The sequence below is a fragment of the Sinohyriopsis cumingii genome, chromosome 5 (genome assembly GCF_028554795.1).
Source record: "Sinohyriopsis cumingii isolate HCF-2022 chromosome 5, ASM2855479v2, whole genome shotgun sequence".
Lineage (NCBI taxonomy): Eukaryota > Metazoa > Mollusca > Bivalvia > Unionida > Unionidae > Sinohyriopsis > Sinohyriopsis cumingii.
Genome location: NC_142965.1, coordinates 90,487,344 through 90,507,615, shown reverse-complemented (window position 1 = coordinate 90,507,615; position 20,272 = coordinate 90,487,344). Strand labels below are relative to the sequence as shown.

Sequence of the window (20,272 nt, the reverse complement as noted above, 5' to 3'; positions counted from 1 at the left end):
TATGAAGCATAGTTCTATTGCAGATCTCAGTGTAGAGATATTTTTTTTTTAAATCTGAGCATTGTGCTGGTGTCTGTTATATCCTTGTAAATTATTCCCCATTTTTCCCATCGATGAATGACTTGCATACCTTGCAATGCTAGCAAACCTTTAAATTTTGCATGACATTACCAATTTTTTTTCATTATATATCAATGTGAGTTATTGGTAATTTCATGTTTTTGAGGGTCACAGCAAACAGAAAGTTTTATACTGGGTGTTAATCAGCCAACCAATCAAGTATTCTCTATACTCATTTCTAAGTCGAGCCCAAATGCAAACTGCACAAACCCAGATCTGCTGTCACATATCATTCTGGCAGATCTGGGTACATGCAGTTTTGTCAGGAGTAATCAGTAGAACAAATATATACCTTGGACTGCAGAAGCATTATGTATGGCAGATTGTGATCTTTGTTGTTTGCAATTTGGCTCGACTTATAAGTGAATAAATATGGTATATTGTCATGTATTGAAAATGATGCTAATTAAAAAAGCCATGTACGTGAGTGTTTTTATACAAAAGAAACCATGAACTGTTGCAGACTAGCACAAAAAGGACAGAACAACAACATTTAGTTAATTAGGCTTGTTATTAACTGAATGTTAGAATGACTAAGGGCTCTTTTACATCAATCTTGGACTAACTAGCCATTAGCTAATGCACACTTACTGTGATACATTCCAAACACATGATAATTCAATAGAGGATGCAATATACTGTAGTAAGGAATGTTCTCTATGATTCACCTAGGTGTCATTACTGTACTTATGTCAATAATAAATGTATTCCCAATACCAATAAAAAACTAAATACAGACCACCTTGTAGAGTTAGGAATAAGGGAAGAATGAAATTTAATGACCTAGTCACATTCTTAGAGGTCAGATTTGTTCAGCTGATTCACCACATGTGGTTTCACTTTCTCCTTGCACTGGTCATGAAAGCACCGCTTTGGACACTTTTAATGCAAAATATTATGAAATTATAATACCATAATGGAACATAACAAAACTCACAAAGTGATTTATGAGAAGAATCAAACAGGATCCAATTTTTGTACATGTCCATCCTATCTATTTAATTGTTTTAACCTTGATTTTACTTAAACTTTTGTATGTATCTCTAAGCACCTACTAAAACATTTACCTTAGCTGTCCACTTGGCCTTTGTTAGCACTCAATTCCTATATGTAAGTGTCTTCCTGCATAATAGGACCCCCCACTCCCACCCGTAACTTTCATAAATAAGACAGACTGTCATGAGAGAAAAATGATACACTGAACTGACCATCTCCAGCTGAGTGACTTGCATGTTTTCCTTATCATTCTCTGAGTCAGGCCTATTTCATGCTGGCATATGGTGAAACTGACCCCTCACTTTGTTAAAGTGTCTATATTGACAAAACCATGGGCATCTGCCTTAATTCTTCAAAACAAATAAAATGGGTGGTGAGTGTGGCAAAGCAACAAAAAAAATGGGGGGGGGGATCCAAAATTCAAAAGGATAAATATATCTGTATGACAAATTCACAAATTAATACAACATAGATTTTGACTTACCAGTAATATATCAACATGCAATGTCAGATTTCATTCAGCAGCTGTCAGTACATATCAATGTATTAAATAAGTCAATGCATCATGGTTCTCCCAGCAAAGGTAGGACCAATTTACTTATCCAAAATGATCAGGCCCAATGAAACAATTTGGTATTCTTAAATTTCATTACATATCCTGTGGCTACCTTATGTTACTGGACCATTCTGGTAACCTAAGTGGTTAGTGTCCACCTTGGATGCGGAAGGTCATAGTTCGAACCACGGTTGAGTCATAACAAAGACATAAAAATGGTACTTGCAACTGCCTCACTTGGTACTTAAGCATTAAGGATTTAGTGTTAGGACTGGTTAGCCTGGTGTCAGGATAATGTGACTGTGTGAGACATCATGCCACATGTCTGTGTGGCATGATGCTCCAGTGCCAGGCATTACTATAAATTGCCACACTGTTGACATTGAAGCAATATGACTTAAACGGTTAAAGGTAAATTTGAAAGTCCAAATACACGAACACACCTTATGTTATTAACATATTATAAAGTATGTTCTGACCAAACAACCACGAAAAATGGATCCCTATGCATTTACTAAAGGGTGAGTCTGGGGCATCAAGATAAATTTGTCTTATACATCCCTATGCATTTACTTAAGGGTGAGTCTGGGGCATCAGGATAAATCTGTCTTATACATTCAATTTTAATTGAAGATTCTGAACTTTAAGACATTTATTGTAAAAAATTAAATTGGTGCTAACCATTGCTTTTTCCTAGTTTGAGCTTTTCATTTTTTGTTTTAGAATTAGCATTAACAAACAAAGTTTAACAGAAATACAAATAGCAATAAAAACTTTAATTAGAAATCTTTTATTATTACAGGATTTCCTCTACAGAATGAGCATACACACATTTTGCTAAAAACAAACATAACAGAACTTACACAAAAAATGCAAGCAACAACAACCACATTTATGTATATAATTTGGGGGAGGAGGTTAACTAATATAGAAATTATAAAAATAAATCTTTACAATGTACATTGTTTTATACTTTTTTCAAACAGTATTTTCCTTTAAATGACATGTATCAAGTGGCTTGGATATATGAATCAAGGGCACCTGATAAGAACAGTGACAAAACGAAGTGTTTGATAGACCAGCATCTGATATGCACAGTGACAAAAGGGAAGTGTTTGATAGACCAGCATCTGATATGCAGTGACAAAAGGGAAGTGTTTGATTGGGCAGCACCTGATATGATCAGTAACATAATAAAGAGCTATTTGTTGAGACACCTCTCATAAAATTCAGAACTTTCATTTTAATTTTACTTTGGTTCATGGAGTGAGCAAGAGTCATGTTTCATGTCCAAGCCAGTAACTAGTAAAGTACTTTAGAAACAGAAATGGTGTAATGATTTATGGAAATATCAGATTATACGCTATGGGTATGTGCACTCGAGCACAAACAGATACACTTGATGATGACATTTTATTTTTACCAAAAGTATGCAGATAACTATTCTGCGTAGCCCACTGCAAACATTGTGGGTTTTTTTAAATTTAATTTTATCTTCGATATGTTACATCTAAAACTGATTTTCAGACATCAGGATCCAAGATGAGTTGATAATATATTTTCTTTTAAATTTATTTTTATTTAAAAAAAATGTAAGAACTGATTTAAAAAAATAAATAAAAGTCTTAGATGCAATATAATACATCAGAGCATTATTACTGTCATAGTGGTACTACAGTATCATTATACTAAGACACCTCCAAAATTCAAAACTGCAAAGAGAATAGCATTTTATACCTTGAAACTTTGTTCTGGAAATAAATATTTTTTTAAAAAAAACATTTTTATCAACAAACAAATTAATCAACTGAACTTTTTATTATTTTATTATAATTAATTAAGTTTCTATAAATTTCAGCACTTAATTTTTTTTGTTATTTGTAAGGACTTTGACTTCAGCTGTCTTGATCATTATACTGCATTCCCTCATTATAACAGTCAAATGGTACCATTTAGAGTATACTGCTTTATAATGAAGTACATAATATGAATTCACTTTACTGCACGCAGCACGTAACGCGCCCAGTCACCTTATTACAGGAACTATGTTACAATGACAGCATTGTAATGTTGCATTTCCTCTAAGTCTAAAATTTCCTATTCCTTGAAATACGTAACGTAACAAACGCACCTCTTACCGAATATACTCACTTTTAAGAAGAGGCAAACAACAAGCAACGAAGATCCAGATCTGCTGTAGCATAATATACCTGCATATCAGGGTCTATATTGTTTGTTCTACTGATTACTCCTAACAACCTGCACAGTCTCAGATCTGCCTGCGCTGTTTGGAGTTGGACTCGTCTTTAAGCAAGTATATATGGTACAATCCCAAGCACCTTGTTGCCCACACCCCTGGTCTTATCAATAGGGCCATATGGTAACCTGTAATTTACTAGCTGCTGTGAATTACAGACAATAACAGATGTTCAAAAACTCAATATACATGCAGAGACACAGACCAATATAGCTGCCAAACTTTCCCCATTTGAAATGTCATCCACAGTCTGGGAGGGGAAGATGTTAATTTCTATACCATATGTGCCAACATTCAAGAATGTCAAGAGCAATATCCCAACAAGAAGAATTTATTATACCAGTGTATATCTCAACTTCATGGTCCATTTTTAATTCCATTCAGTTCATACAATTTAGAAAATGTACCTACTAGTTGTGCCTGCGTCATTAAAAAACAAAATCCCTGAAATAATTTCACAGCTTTGCCTTTCAACTGCTTCTTGCTACCAGTAGTTTTGGTTTTTAACTGCTAGCACTTTATTTTGTCCAAGGAATGAGAAATAAGTGCCTTTCCCAAGGGTACACTGCTGAAACAGGATGGCCTAGGCAAATATCAAACCCTTAAACCATGGATAACCAGTCTGACTAAATTTAAAAAAAAACAAAACAAAGAAAAACAAATTGGCTATGTTCTGTCAAAAATCAGGGGTTCAGGAATAATTTTTCATCTAGTAATCTAAAGCTTTCCTTCATCATGAAGTTAAAATTCTATTCAATTAAAGATAAAATTTGAAAGATATCAGTTTATCACAAATACCATGAAACTAAAAGCCCATATTGAATAGCATGATATGCACTTAAAAATGAATAATTCTGGTTAATTTCTGAGGTCAGAGGTCATTATAAGTGCACACAAATGATATAAGAACGATGCTGTCACCACACGTACATACTTTAACAGTTAGCTCTCTCTTTGCCTCTGATAAGAATGCTCCACTCTTAAAATTTATTGTTTATCCCAAAATACTTGCATCCATTTATATGAGTCTTAAAAACTGTTCACTGCCGACAAATTATGAAAATTATGAAAAATCAACTAAGCTAGATACTAATCCACTACACCAAACAAAACCTAAAGTGTAAGACATCCACAAACTTTGGTGTAAATACATTGTCAAGAACAGACATCTTTGAGCAGGAACCATTCATTGTCCAGCTAGTGACCTTGAACATATTTTGACCTCAAACTCAAAAAGCTTTTACCTTATCTAAATGTAAGCCATCCATAAAGTTTGTAAGGGTATATGATATAGAACTAATGTTACTGTGTCGAAACCATATTTCTTTGTTTAGTTAGAGAAGCCTTGACTTTCGACATTTTGACCCCAAAATCAACAAGCTTCTCCCTTAACCCAAGTGTAAGCCATCCAAAGTTTGCTAACGATAAATGATGGAGAAATCAAATCAATGTGCATAAACAAAATACAGAACAGATGGATGTATGGACATTGGATAGATTTCAGAACATCTTCCAGTCTGCAAAAACTACAGCATCTATTCCCTATCTCTCTCCAGGGATGTTCCAAATTTGACAAATGAGTTCACAGAAGTTTATACCTTTTGATGTCATGCCTAAATAAAGGACACATGCAATTCATTTAAAAAAAACAATATTACTCATAACCTATTTCCTTCAGAAACAACAAACCTCTGTTTAAAGGACACTTTCATAAAGGACACAAATTTAAGCTCAGTGTCCTTGATAGACTGGCTGCACTGTTTCTCTCTCATAACACAAAGAAGCCAAAAACATGTGACTTAAAAAAAAACAATTTAATCAATATATTGTATTCCCTTGTTTGAAATTAATTTCATTTTTTGTTTAAATTATTGGGGAATTTTGTGAACACTGCAAAATCTGCACATGACCACGTCTTGATCATCAAGCTGTGACTCAGAGCTATTCTAAAACGTCAGATGGCTTGGTAGCCAAGACTAACTTAGTGCACCGTCCATTATATATTTCAGTAAGATTTCTCAGTGATCAAGTACTATTATTTCAAATATGCATGTAACATCTGGAACTAGAACCAGAAGAATACATTTATACAACATGATTTGTGATTACAGCAGCAACAATACCATAACAAGTTTACACTAAATACTTACATAATTTTAACACCTTCGAAACATTTTTAGCAGATTTCTTTGCATAACATACAAAAATATGCTGCTTATTTGGAGTTCAGGAGTTCAATTTTAAAGTTCAACGACTATATAGTCTGGGCTCCATTATAACAGGTAGACTTGGGAAGAAACAGTACAGGTTGATTATGCTGAGAACATAGAGGAAGGAGCCAAGTAAACTGACAGTAAACAGGCTACAAAAGCAGCACCTGATGACAGAAGTTATCTCCATGCTGCTTTAGGGACCACAATTCCTACTAGATAAGCAAGGAGCACTGAAAGACCCCCTTGTTGTCTTAATGGCATGCTTGAAAACTGACCAGATAATAACAGACACTACAGTTTTTTGGTGGTCATTTACAATCTAAGTTTCACATTCTTTGTTTGCCATCCACAAGATAAACAGAAAAGGAGTTCCCAAGACATGTTCCATAGCCATGGCTCTTCCATCAATGTCCTGAACAAAACCTATTTCTTTAATCTGGTGAACTGCTGGTCTGTTTTCAAGAAGCCATATAGTTCCATGGTACCTTATTTATCCAGACTAAGAAATACATTTATCCACCATTTTCACTTACCATTAAATCACTTCAAGTTTTTTTTTAATGAATAGCAGCCACTTTCTGGGCAGTTTTGGTGGGAGAGGCTTCAATATTTGCTGGAATTATATATATTGTACAATAAATACTAAGATATATTACTTACTTATTTGCAATACCAAAATAGAATCGGTCAATACACAATAAGAATCATCTCTCTATAAACAATATAATTTAGCATGCCATGTTCATTATTATGACGTTACCTCATAACGCCACTGAGCTTTCTACTTTGATTTAGTCCAATTCTTATTTTTTTATTTCTTCAAAGAAAATGCCCAAAATCCAGTATAAAATTATTTATTTCATGCCATAATTATTCGGGTTTTTTTTGTTGTTGTTATATTCATTTCAGGTCAGTGTTCCAAACTGTTCTTACCCATAATCTCGGAGATAATTGTACTTTCCTTCTTAACTGGCAAAGTCAATTCCAGAATGAAGAACTGCAAGATCCATGCTCTTCTAAAAATTTCTGAACCAAAAAGATCCCATCAAAATCTGCCAAAGACACGTGCCATATTTGCAAGGCCTACATTTATTTCTTTATTAATCTGCCCCTGTATTTAAAAATGGTAGCAGAAATCTTTCCCTAAATTTTCAATTCTTGAATTAATCTTGAGGTTATCAATTCAGTGGCAGGTTATGTACAGTCAAATAAATATACTATTTAATTAAATCCTGCTCATTGCTTACTGTCTATAATAAGAAGCTCTGAAAATTATTCCAACTCTGAACATTCGGTCAAATGCACCCCCTTTTGTTATAAATGTATTTTTCAGGAATTCAGGTTTATTACATCATCAAGCAGTGCCTAAAAATTCCCAATTTCCCCAACTTTCATAAACCAGTGCAAAGTGTTAAAGGGGTTCTCCAAGCTCTGAAATAATCCATTTCGTCCCTGATTATTTCCCTCATTCTCCTGCTGTGTGCGGAACCCTGTAGAAATTTATGATGTCACTTTTTTTGTTACTTTATCATTGCTGGTTTCTACCCCAGCTTTGGATGTTTCTGTTACTTTAATTTCATCAGGCTGTTATTTGTATTGTTGTGTACAGCTTGGTGTTTTAAGACTCGCACGGCTTAGCTTTAGACGTAACAAACTATTAACTAGGTTTTTTTAAAATATAAATATAGATATTATGGAATCAAAAGCAGTATCAAACAACACACGGAATTGGAACAAATTCCATACATTACCATGATTCTTAAATTTGCCATAGTGACAAGCTAACATTTTTCAACTGCAAATACTAAGTTTTCACTGAACATATAACCAGTTTACTTGCAACATGGAACACTATCTAAATATTTCTTGGCAAAAACTGATTATAAAACAAGATTAAAATATTTAAAAATGAGAAACAATGTTAATTAGTATCATTTATTTTACCTCCTTTAAATCTACATTTAAACGAAATAATCATAAACATTTGGAAGATATACCTCAAGTGAAATCTTCACTTACAAAAAGACTTTCATCCTAAAGTTACAAAATAAAATCCTAATAGAAGAAGGTTAAACCCAGAACATGACATATAGTCATGATGTAAAGATAGCTTTTAAATATTATCTAATTATAAATGGTTAATTGATGGAAAGGAAGCTTAGGCCTGGTGTGGGCAATTGCATAATGTTGCATAATGTGGGACAACATGTGGTGGAAATGTACCCCTACCCAACCCACCCCAACCAACATGGACTAATAAAGTATTGGGAATGTTTATTAATTTTAAATCAAAATATTTCACAAAGTACTGCTTTAATTTTTCTGTTTGCTGATGACTTTCTTTAGCTTTAAGTAACCTGTCTGAACATGTCATATTTTTGTAGTTTAGAGAAGATTTTCTTATACAGACAAGTGTGGGAGGGGCTTAAATACACTTTCATACAGGATCATTTGCTCCATTGCTAACAGCCAGCACACCCTGACCCATGGTCAGCCAGCACATCCTGACCCATGGTCAATTTTAATTATTCAGCCTCCATAATCATAAGGGCAATCTTTCTTCTTGTTTCTTTAATTGGGTGTCGGGGGTCAAGAGCCATCAGACAGATGATTATACATGTCTAGAATTCTGTCCAATTAAAGATATTGCCAATCCCTAAAATGATGGGATGGACTGATCAGGGCAGATCTCAAAATTGCTCTTGACAGTTGGGGATCTGAAAATAAGCCTAATCCCCTTATCTGCATTCCTCTCAACTTGATGTTTGATTATGGTTGGGATCAAACAGTTTGTTTGATGAGAGTAATCACCAGTATATAATGGAACAGAAATTTTCCAGGTGTTCAGCCAGACCAAGGCAGATTTGTGTAATAAAAAAAAAATGTTCAAGTTGTATGATTCATGCATACAGCCAAGAGTTGTTTGGCATGCAAATTGTATGTGGATACTTAGTCAAACCAACCCCCAAAATCTGTATTGATACTGATGAACGCTATGTGGGTCTGATGTGACCTGTTCATTAAAATGTGCAATTTTTCTGCATGCAAATCTTTCCATAACAAACCTGCATACACTTGAGACATATACCGGTAATTGGTAACAGCCATATCAAGCGCGAAATTCAAAATGGACACAGGACAGATGGTTGTGCTATTCCGAGTAGATTTACAAGTCATCAAACATTATGATCTACTCCGGAAATGTAATGTACATGTCACCATAAGAACTCTACAGCTGGCAGCTGCACAGTCACGAGAAATACCAAAGTTTATAAAATGTACAACGATGTGTGCGGCAAAATTTGAATGCAGATAAATGCAGCTTTTAATGACTTCATGATATCAGCCACTCACCCAAAAATCAGTCTCATCACGGGTGAAGGGCTGATTTATCTACCTAGTGGATACTAACAGATCAAAGTACCTATGCAAATTTAATACAGAAGAGCAACCTGATGCTATTGATTTACATTTACATATTCTCTGCTTGTTCATGAACATTTTTCTGGGTAAGAATTAGAAAAAGATTTTGCAGACAGCAGCTGAGTCAGGAAACATGGAAATGCTTCTGCATGCAACAAACCATCTTAATTCAAATTAGGGCCTTCTTCTAGATCTGAACATGAGGTCATATATTACAGGCATTGCGGTGTATGTCCATGTGTAACTTGTACACCACTATTATCAGCATTAATCCAGATCTGCCATCCCACAATCTGTGACAAAGCATGGCTAGAATCAATAAAATGGACCCCGATCTACCATCTTATTATGTGATGGCAGGTCTGGTTTCTATGATATGCACTGTTTGGAGTGTACATGCAAACTGTATGGATGGTTTACAACTTGGAAAAGACATGGTGCTGGGACATAATCCTTCCTTAATAATCAACTTAAGCTAAAAGGACCCAGATGGTGGTACTTACTTTGATAGAATGGATTCCAGTCATCCCTTTAATTGAAATGAGATCAAAGAGAAACACCTGAATACAAGCACTGTAACAAACAGGTCAATATTATGCAGACAGTCTGAGGTAAGCTGACTGAAATCTAGAAAACTGGTGCATGAAACACACAGAATAGTACAAAATAGTACATTGGAAAGAACTTTACAGGGTAGTCCCTTCCAATGGGAGGGTGGCATGCCTACCTCAGGAAAATACGATGTTGCCCCAAGCATTACAAAATTACTCTTGCAAAGCTGCAAGGGACTTGATAAACCAGTTCAAGGTCAGGTGGTACCCAATAAAGACTACTGCCAACTGAGCTACCACAAACATAGCATTAACCTCAAGCCAGTAAAATTTATTTCAGATCATTTTTTAATACTGTCAGCATCTATGCTACCAAGGTCAGTTGATGGGTTCATGCTCATTTCTTAACAAAATTGCTTAAAAATCAACCAAAACTGATAAAATTGGGAATAATAATTTCAAGCCCTACCACTTTTTTAATTAAATCCCTCATACGAAGAAAATTTCCCTTTTGTTTACAAATAGAAGTAGGGAATTGACCTCAAACCTTTTAGTTCTTGAATAGATCCTAAGAGTGTTATTTATTCTGTAGGATGTGAATCTAATTGGTCTGTAAAATGCTCCAATGCTCAACTAATGAGGTGTATTAAGAACTAGAATTATTTGCAATAAAGCTGTAGGAGTCATTGCTGTTGTCTATCTGTATTATTTATTGACATATACAATGTCCATATCATGTCAGTTACATGGGCCAAATCTATTATCCCAAGTTACAACACCCTTCAGTGTCAAATCTCTCCAAAATTACAACACCCTTCAGTGCAATGAAACTGTACATCTGAATGCCATTTATTTACACCATGGCCATCAATGCTGGCAAAGTCGAGTAATAAAAAAAAGGTGAACAGGAAAATGTAGATATTATAATGTGTTTCACTCCACCATATTTGTTGCAAATGTTTTATACTAAAAGATCTAGATTTTGTGGTGACAGTGGTAGATCAGTAAATAAAGGAGGGCAAAATCATCCTCAATGCATATTTAGAAGCAAAAACAACCAATGTAAAATAGTCCTTGATTCCTCTGCAATTTTTAAATGTTACATTACTACTTGTACACAGAAATGCACTACTCTTAGGCAGTAGTATATTTTGCCCAAACTACATATACATTGAGACCAACTACAGACATAAACCTTGATCTGCCTCTGTTTAATGTGCTGGCAGATCTGTGTCTAGCAGTTCCTGGGGAGTAATCAGCACAAAAAGCAACACAGACCCTCATCTGTCGGTGCATTATGCAATGGCAGATTTGGGTCAGTGTAGGTAACAGCTGCATTTGACTTCTCAGCACATACAGTGGTGGGACTGGTAATATTGGCTATTTTAAAGCGGTCACCATGGCTAGTATACAGAACAGGAGATATTATAAGGAGACCAAATCTTGGAACCAGTCTGCCAAGGAAGATGAGTAACAAAGTAGATAGTCCATAGAAGCATCAAAGTATTTTTGTGAACTTAACTGAAGACCTTAAGAGAGTGACCATAAAGGGGGAGGGGGCTATTAAAATGGATTTTTAAAAAAAATTAATACAATGGATATATCTTCTTTGTTTTTCTACAAAATCAGAGCAAGAATATTTTTTCAAGCTATATGGGGGCTGAACAGACCCACTCACCTACCCCCCAAAATTTACAGTTAACTATAACTAGAGGTTAACTTGTGTAATTGAGGAGAGAAAATTGGAGTCTTACCTTTAACTCAGTTGTAGCAACTGAGCTGACAAATATTTACTTCTCAGTTTCAGTAAAATGTATCCCTTTTAGAATAAAGACAGTTTTGGAACATACATCATTCTATATTTACTGATACTGAAAGCTGATTCAGTGGTTCCCACATTTCAGCATAGACATGGAGGAGTCACCAGCGTTTGGAATAAATCTGCTTCACATATAGACCTTGGAGGTTCTATTCCAATCTGCCAAAACCAATAAACATCTCTCTCTCTCTCTCTGATTTCAGCAAACAGAAATATCCATGACACAGAACAGTTTATTAGCTGCATAAGAAAAAAGCTGGAAATTAGCATGGGAATGGATTTAATGGACTCATTTAAGAGGAACAATAAAATGTTTACTTCATCGCAGGCATATTACCCACCTTCACAAATGTTACCCGCACAGTTACAACATTTCAAAGCTTTATCAACGAAAGCCCCCCCCCCCCTCTCAATATGAGAATGACTTCACACACAAAAATCTGAAAGTTCAAAAACCCCTTTAAGAAAGCTTCAGTCTTAAACAAATAAAACAAATTGTAACAAGGTTTAAAATTTTGAAAAGTAATTTTGAAAAATCTAAACTCACCAAAAATCTCAAGTTTCCCCAAACCATAATTTTGAACCAGATTTAATGCAGCTATATTTCTATGGGTCCTAAGGGCTACAAACAGATCCCAATGTAAAACATTTCAAAATCATGCAGAATGCAAAATTTCAACAATTTACTCATACACATTTGATTCCAATTTGATACTCTTTTTCCCTACAATGATGGACTCAAAAACCCCAAGAAAAATCTCTACCATTTCCAAATTATAAAACGTGATGTTTACAAATATATACGAAGATTCTGATCCTTGATTGAGAAGCTCCATTATATTGTAAAAGACGTCTAAAGGCAGCCCAAAGACCTACTGTAGGAAAACAGGGTACTGTATACAAATTTTGGGGATTTGTTTTGTTGTTGTATTAATGGTGCTTTAAACAGATTAATGCTATATCATGCTGAGAAATAGTAGACCAAGTGCATTTCCCCAAAACAATGAGGTGGCTGACCTGCAAGGGCCTGTGCAGGTATTGAACCTGTGACCAATGGATTATGAGTCTAACATGCTGCCATTACACCCATTTCAGAGAAATGTGGTGCCTTACATAGACACTGACTCATCCCCATACATCAACCTACACACTTCAACAGGTCAAATTTCCTATTCAGCCTGTATGCTGCAACAGGCAGATTTCCCAATGCAAGCATCATGTTATGGGGTTCCTGTCTTGAAAAGGCTGTATAGATGGAAAATCAATGAAAGAAATACCACAAAACCAAGAAACTTTCCTCTCTGTTGTGTATTGTTTTGTGATTGCAAAACAGACCCATGAATAAATATTTATTGATTTTTGGGGAAGCAGTGCACCAAAGCTCAAATTACATTCTGGTTAAATGAAACAATGAATACAGTTTGCTTTTGATGGGGCATTTTAACAAGAACATAATCGATGATAACAGCATTAAGTCCAATTAGGAAGGTACTTGAACGGTTTAGCCTCTACAAACAAACCTAATACCCACTGATCCTTGATCCAAACAAATACATAACTGACAGTTCCTATAATAAATTTATTTTAAATATGGGATACACAGTGTTGATCTTTTAGCAAAAGTTGTGTGTATGTGTGTGTGCGCGCGCGCGCGACTATCTCTGGTTACATCTTTTTTACTTCTCACTAATTGACCCCAAAATTCTGAATTACCAATGATTTCATACACATACTGATATCCCTGATAATTACATGTAGATCTCCGTTGTTTTTTTGTTTTTTTTCTGACAAGTAAGAAACTTTTTGGTCTACATGTAAAGTAGAAGCAATTCAGTTTAAACTGATTTCAATTTTGTATGGGCCGCTATATCATCAACTGAAATACGGCATTTGGTTTGCTGGGCAATATTACACATTCTTTACCAACAACTTAACTTTTAGAATGGTACTTCGTTAACTTAATTTACAGTTGTCTTGTATAGGAAGTTGGGTTACAAGTGAGGAGGGGTGGGTGTCGATGCTACTTTTACGAACTAGTCCTTGTACACACTTAATAATACATATTTAAAGCCCAACCAAGAAGTTCTTGTGAAATCGAAATGTAATCAAACCATCTTTTCTTCCTTCAAACAAATGTCAGATGATAAAAAAATCTTATCTCCCCATGGAATTATACCACCGAACAAATGAAAAACTGCACTATAAAACTGAAATGGACAATATATATACATTTTATTTGATGTCATATGGATGTAATTGTTATATATATATATATATATATATATATATATATATATATATATATATATATATATATATATATATAACCTGCAACACTATTGCTAGGGTCCGAGTGTTTTACTCATCCGCCACAATTAAGAACAATTAAAAACAAGTCACACATAAAGCCACCGTCATCATTTACGAGAAAACAGACATCATAAAGCCCGAGTTTCAGAGAACAGGAAAATGCTATCAACGTTTCAAGACCAAAATGGTTACATCATGATCAGAGACGACGTTACAGTAGCTGCCTCACCTCCACTACAGTCTGTCTACAGAGCTAAAAATCGACTCAAATTTACGACGAATTTTGCTTACCTCACAACATCCAAATACCGTGTTCTTTTCTTTGAAGTTTTCACCCTCAAAGCACCAACTACATCTCCAAATTTATCGGCAACTTGTATGGTTTTAAACACCTCTCAGCAAGTGGAAGCACAATTCAGTATGTTTTCCTTTATGTCTGGTAGTTAATTTAAGTCGGCTGTTTTTCTTCCTTAGTCAATAAACATATAGCTAAAGCGGCGCACGTGTTCGCGCCGTCTAGCGGGATGCAAGATCATTATTCCAAGCATAGATGGTAATCGGCATCTGTCGCTACTTCATGGGGCGCTAGTCTGGGGTCCCATGTGGGGAATGGTTTCGCTAATAGACTCCTTTTGTTCTACGAATATGCTGTCGCGTTCACCTTGCAGAAATCAATATTTAAACATATCCTGCAAGATTCATTTATGTGTTTTCTTGAATCACTTAGGAGTCTTTATAGGACCGAATGCTGCATCAGGTTACAAACTGCTGGTTATTTGATTTCACTGAAACGAACACGATTTATTATGCATATGTATTATTCTAACTCTATGGGACCTACATGTTCGGGCATAGTTACAACAAACACGCGCATGGACGTAATCTATTTATTATTGAATCCACTCAGTTTTATGCAGAACTGTTATATCTGAGGTTTTAAATGCACGGGTATGTATTTCATTTTTCTTTTCTATTTTACAGAACTTTTAAGGACTTGTGATTAGCGTAAAAAGTGGTAAACAGCATATTTTGCACAAAAAATTTCCCCCAAAGTCACTCTTCGAAGTAGTCAAAATCAAGCTACAGCTGAAATATGCAACCTATATGAGTGTTTAGAGCAAAGGGCATATTTTGAGTGCAGAGGGCATCTTTTGATTGCAAAACAAAGACTTAATAAAGTTCATATAATCTCTCTCTCTCTCTCTCTCTCTCTCTCTCTCTTTGGCAAGGTGGGTAATTACGTATATTTTTTCAGGATTTAGACATTTCGATACGGGTACACGTTTTATAAAACAACAAATGTTTCAGTTCATATGCAGTTAAATAATTGTTTGTTAAAAGCGTGAAATAGTTCATTCAAATCTTTTTTAATTTTTTTAATTTTTAAATATGAGAAGTACACTTCAAATGTCTGTATGCTGTTGTAGTTGGTTTCGCGATTTCTTACAAATTGTAGGTTTGTTGCCTAAAATATCAGAACAGTTAGCTATATTACAGCCTGAGAATTCAGTTGTGGAAAAACAGTTCCATAAATCAGTGAATAAAATGATCGATCTTGTGGATTACCAAATCCAGATTTGAAATATGCAAAGTGATGCCTAAAGGTGGATTTAAATTTAGACGTTGCAGAGAATGACTGCTCGTGTACTATGCTCGGAGTACGCGAAAATCGTCCCAAAAATCACTGTCAGACTATGTTTTGAATAGTTTACAAATTTAACCTGTTGGACCAAATAATATTGTTACGTTTTAAAATTTGTAGGTGAGCGGTATTACGGCAGTATTTTATATTTCGGTCGTCCGTGCTACAGTTCTTTATCGCTATACTAGTATAATGGTAATGCAGTAGTTTCCGTAAGTAAGGAATCTACGGAAATTCCTGAGTAACCATGTTAAAAATTGCATATAAAGGACATGTTTTCATTTTTATGACAGGATAATTGCAAAAATAAAAACAAAAATTACACAATAGTTGTATTTGTCACAAATTAATTTCAAATATAACAAATATATTGCAGTTATGGACCTTTAAGTACTTGTTTGACACGTGTCAAATATGTCAACATAACATCTGAATGGGATCTTGTGAAAGATATTGGGGCCAAATCAAACTTCTGGAAAAATGTTGGAGAAAAAAAGGAAATATTTAATTGTTTATAGTTATGTATTAGCATATATTATAATACATTAATGTGTTAAGTACAAGTAAGACCTGGAGTCAGACTGAGATTGTCAGGAAAGCAATAAAAAAAATTTTTTTTTTTGGGGGGGGTGGGGTTGATGGTGTTTTCTTGTGTGTTGAAATTTATGTAATTTTCCTGTCCACCGAGTGCCGGAGTGCCGTATTATCCATTAAGCACACTAAGCACGCGCTTAGGGCATTAGCACAACAGGGGCACCAGAAAAATTCAAATAAATTGTTGATGTAAAAAGTGAATGACTGAACTATTTCAATCTGCATTCACGAGCATTTTGATTTGGATGATGGCAACACTGGTATTTTCCTACCCGTTTTAGCTTTTAATATTTTTGTTTTATTTTTGGTTGTTTGTTTTATTTTAGTTTCACGGGGGGAGGAGGGGGCACACCATAATATTTTCAGTACTTAGCTCCCTGGAAGGCCTTAATCCGGCACTGATTCCGCCAAATATTGTCATGTTTATGCAATGTTTTATGTTTACTGATCCTCTCTGATTAACATCTTGCCTGGATGTTAGCATCCCAATTACAGTTTCACTGCCAATTATATCAATAATCTAGGAAGTGAATTTTATTCCCATTTTTATAAATAAGCTAAGGTCAGCACTATGTCTTTAACAGGCTGTCAGCGATAGCGTAAAGCTTAAGCAATCCGCTTTAGTTGCAGTTTTTTTTAAATGACAATTTATACAACGATTAGCATACATATAGCAAAATAGTGTACTATAGGGTAGTGACCATTTCAGTTTTGGGGTGGGTGGGAAGAGCTCTGATTTTCTTTTATCGTAAGACAATTAATTTGTTTCAGATAATATAATGGATATAATATGGTGTTAATTTGCTTCGAATCTGAACAAGGTATTTTCCCAGCTATTTGACAGCCGGATATATACCCCCACCCCTACCCCTAAAACCCTGGTCGCTGTCTAAAAATATTAAATTATTGGTGCCTAATATTAAATCGTCGGTCCTTAATATAAACGCGGTGTACCGTGCAACGTATCGCGGTATGCTCAGATATATCGCGGTATACCGACGTACAAACTTTTTCGTGGTACCAGGTATTCTAACCAGAACATTTCTGGACCACTCATATTTTTTTTAATTCTCCATCCCACCCAAAAAAATAAGTATGCACGGTTGTATACCAGTACATTGTGTAAGCTTTGATATAGGCATTTGTTGGTAAGTTTAATTGGAATCGAAGCGCGGTCAAAACCAGTTATGGTGCAAAATCACATGAAAGAGAAGAAAAGCGTTGATTTGACTTCTTGACTTCTAATGCTTTAGAAGAGGCGATGCTTTACATAAAAAAAATTTAAAGATAGTTCGAACCATCAACCCTGATAGCAGGATGGCGGTTCCATATGAGGAAGGCATAAGTTATGTATTTGATGTTAAGAGAAGCACATACATGTATATTTGTCCACAAATTACAGCATGACTTGATAATCTAGTACATTTCACAATGTCACTGTACAGTGTGTGTGTGTGTGTGTGTGATTTAGATTTTTAACGTAGCTTTAACAATTTTTCACAGTCATATCGCTACGATGTCTGCAGTGTGGCAGTTATAGTAATGTCTAACACAGGGGCATCATGCCGCAGACATGTAGCATGATGTTCCACCCAGTCACATTATCCTGACACCAGGCTGTCCAGTCCTAACACTAACCTCTTAATGCTGAGCGCTAAGCGAGGCAGCTGTTAGTACCATTTTTGTAAATCTTTGGTATGACTCGGCCGGGGATCGAACCCACGACCTACAGCATCCGAGGCGGACGCTCTAACCACTAGACCACTGTCTCTGTACAGTGGGTGATTCAGCTAAAACATGTTGAATCTGTGGAGAACAAAGTTAGATTTAAAAAAACAAACAAACTTTTGATTCGGTATAAAGTAGCCGTTTGATAATCACATATAATAACGGCAAAATTGTGTATAACTTTGAAATGAGTCAAACATTTGAAGGGATGAAGAACAAGTTGCAGATTGTTGAAAATGAACGTACATGTCGTAGACTGATCCTCTGTCTGGTGTTAAAATAACACCTAAAGAAATTAGCAAGCATAAAGTACTCTCTGGATGTTTTATACTGTTTAAATTGATGTTCCAAAGATAAACCTATCCATCGGACATAACAAAGAAGTTGCTTGCAGATATATCAATCAATTGATGAGAGAGAAAAACTAACCATGAAAGGGTTGAAATGAAAGTAAGTTTAACAGAACATTCTATATGTAGTGACGCATGCCATAAACAATAAACAAGCGAGAAAAACGTTTTCCACACAAAAGGGATTATCGTAGGCACGTGCACGACCAGTAGCAGACAAACAAATATTTCACAGCATATCAATCACTGTAGTCGAGTAAAATATGTCGACATGTTACGTCAAGAATGCACACTCAAATCATACTAATTTTTGTACAAAAATATTTTTAATATATGGTGTTGTCTTTAAGAAAGATTTATGTCATGCGGATGTACATATTGAATGTGTGCTTTGTTATCTTGACGTAAGAAAGGTTCATGTCACTCAGATTTACTGTACACAAAACGCTGCAGAACATACATGGCAAACAGGTGACATTATCTTAGAAATCTACTACTTTCAAACTCTTTACACTTATGTTACCCAACTCGTTGGAGCATGAAATAAAAAAAGAAGCTGTTTCTTCTAAGTAAATAAAGGAAAGTATCTATCTAATGGGTTAAAATACTCGAGTTTTTGATGTTTGTTGACAGGGACGTCATTTCAACTTTTTTTTTTTTTTTGGGGGGGGGGCAAAACTTGACGGGCTTGTTAATTTTCGAAATAGGCAACATCGCTTTTACATTGCCCCCCCCCCCCCCAATGACGTACCTGTTTGTTGACCATTCACGAGATTCACTTTCAGCAGAGCACGTTTACGACATATAAAAACATTATGGTGAAGTTATAACGTTAAATATCAGAATTTAAAGAGAAATAAGTCTATGTTCCAGGTGGTGACCGAGATAAAAAAAAGTAATACGTACATCTAAAGGAGAATCTTCTAATTCTTTAAAATTATCTGTATTTAATTTATACGTATTAAAGTATATAGCTGTGTAACATTTTAATCTAGGAGGCATCATGAAAATTGTTGCAGATATAAAGTACTTCACGCCGATTTCTTGTAGCCCGTTAAAAAAAAATTGTCATTGGTTGTAGTGTTTTCATTAATTTTATCCTTGATTTTTACTGTTATTATATTGCTTTGAGTTAAATTTCATGTGAAAGTGAATATAATTTTCATATCTGTATGATGTCGCTTTTCCCTCTAACTGATGTCGTAATTGCATGATCTTATGTGTACTCTCCCACGAAGTTCACTTACTGACAGTGAGCAATTAAATAATTTACCTTAATCGTTGCTGCGCAGTAAAACATTGCTTACATCCTATGAACGAGGAGTACTTGAATTTGCATTGTTATGAAAATGACTAATATCATTGGATACAATAACAATTTGCAGAAATTCGTTAGCTCGTTGAAACTTGGGTTACACCCTATCACGTGCCTCCTACGGTATTATTTCTAATATCGAAGAAGGTGGACAATTTAAATTTAAATAGCTTCGAGCCCACCCCACCCCCACCCCACCCCCCAGTAAAGGGGCGTTCACCAGTTATTATGTACTTTTGAGAGAGTGACATATGTAAGGTGAAGAGAATGTTGACATTCCTCTATGCGAGTTTGATGCAATGTGGCTGACATTTCTTTGGATATTTTACTTACGGAAATTGTACATGATCTAACCACGCTGATAAATAAAATGACTGCTCCATTGTGCTAAACGAATC

The 20,272-nt window shown here is 35.2% G+C and overlaps 1 protein-coding gene across 2 annotated transcripts in view; it reads right to left on the bottom strand.

Moving 5' to 3' along the window:
• LOC149799739 (uncharacterized) overlaps positions 1-19,920 on the bottom strand; it is a 107,667-nt gene extending 87,747 nt beyond the window's left edge. The window contains exon 1 of one of the 2 annotated variants that reach the window (XM_089959113.1): positions 19,833-19,920. The gene's annotated coding sequence lies outside the window, so the exon portion shown is untranslated. Of the gene's footprint in view, positions 1-14,536; positions 14,774-19,832 lie in introns of those variants that run through there. The other variant, XM_089959112.1, reaches the window with a different exon arrangement.
• Between the last annotated feature and the right edge of the window lie 352 nt (positions 19,921-20,272).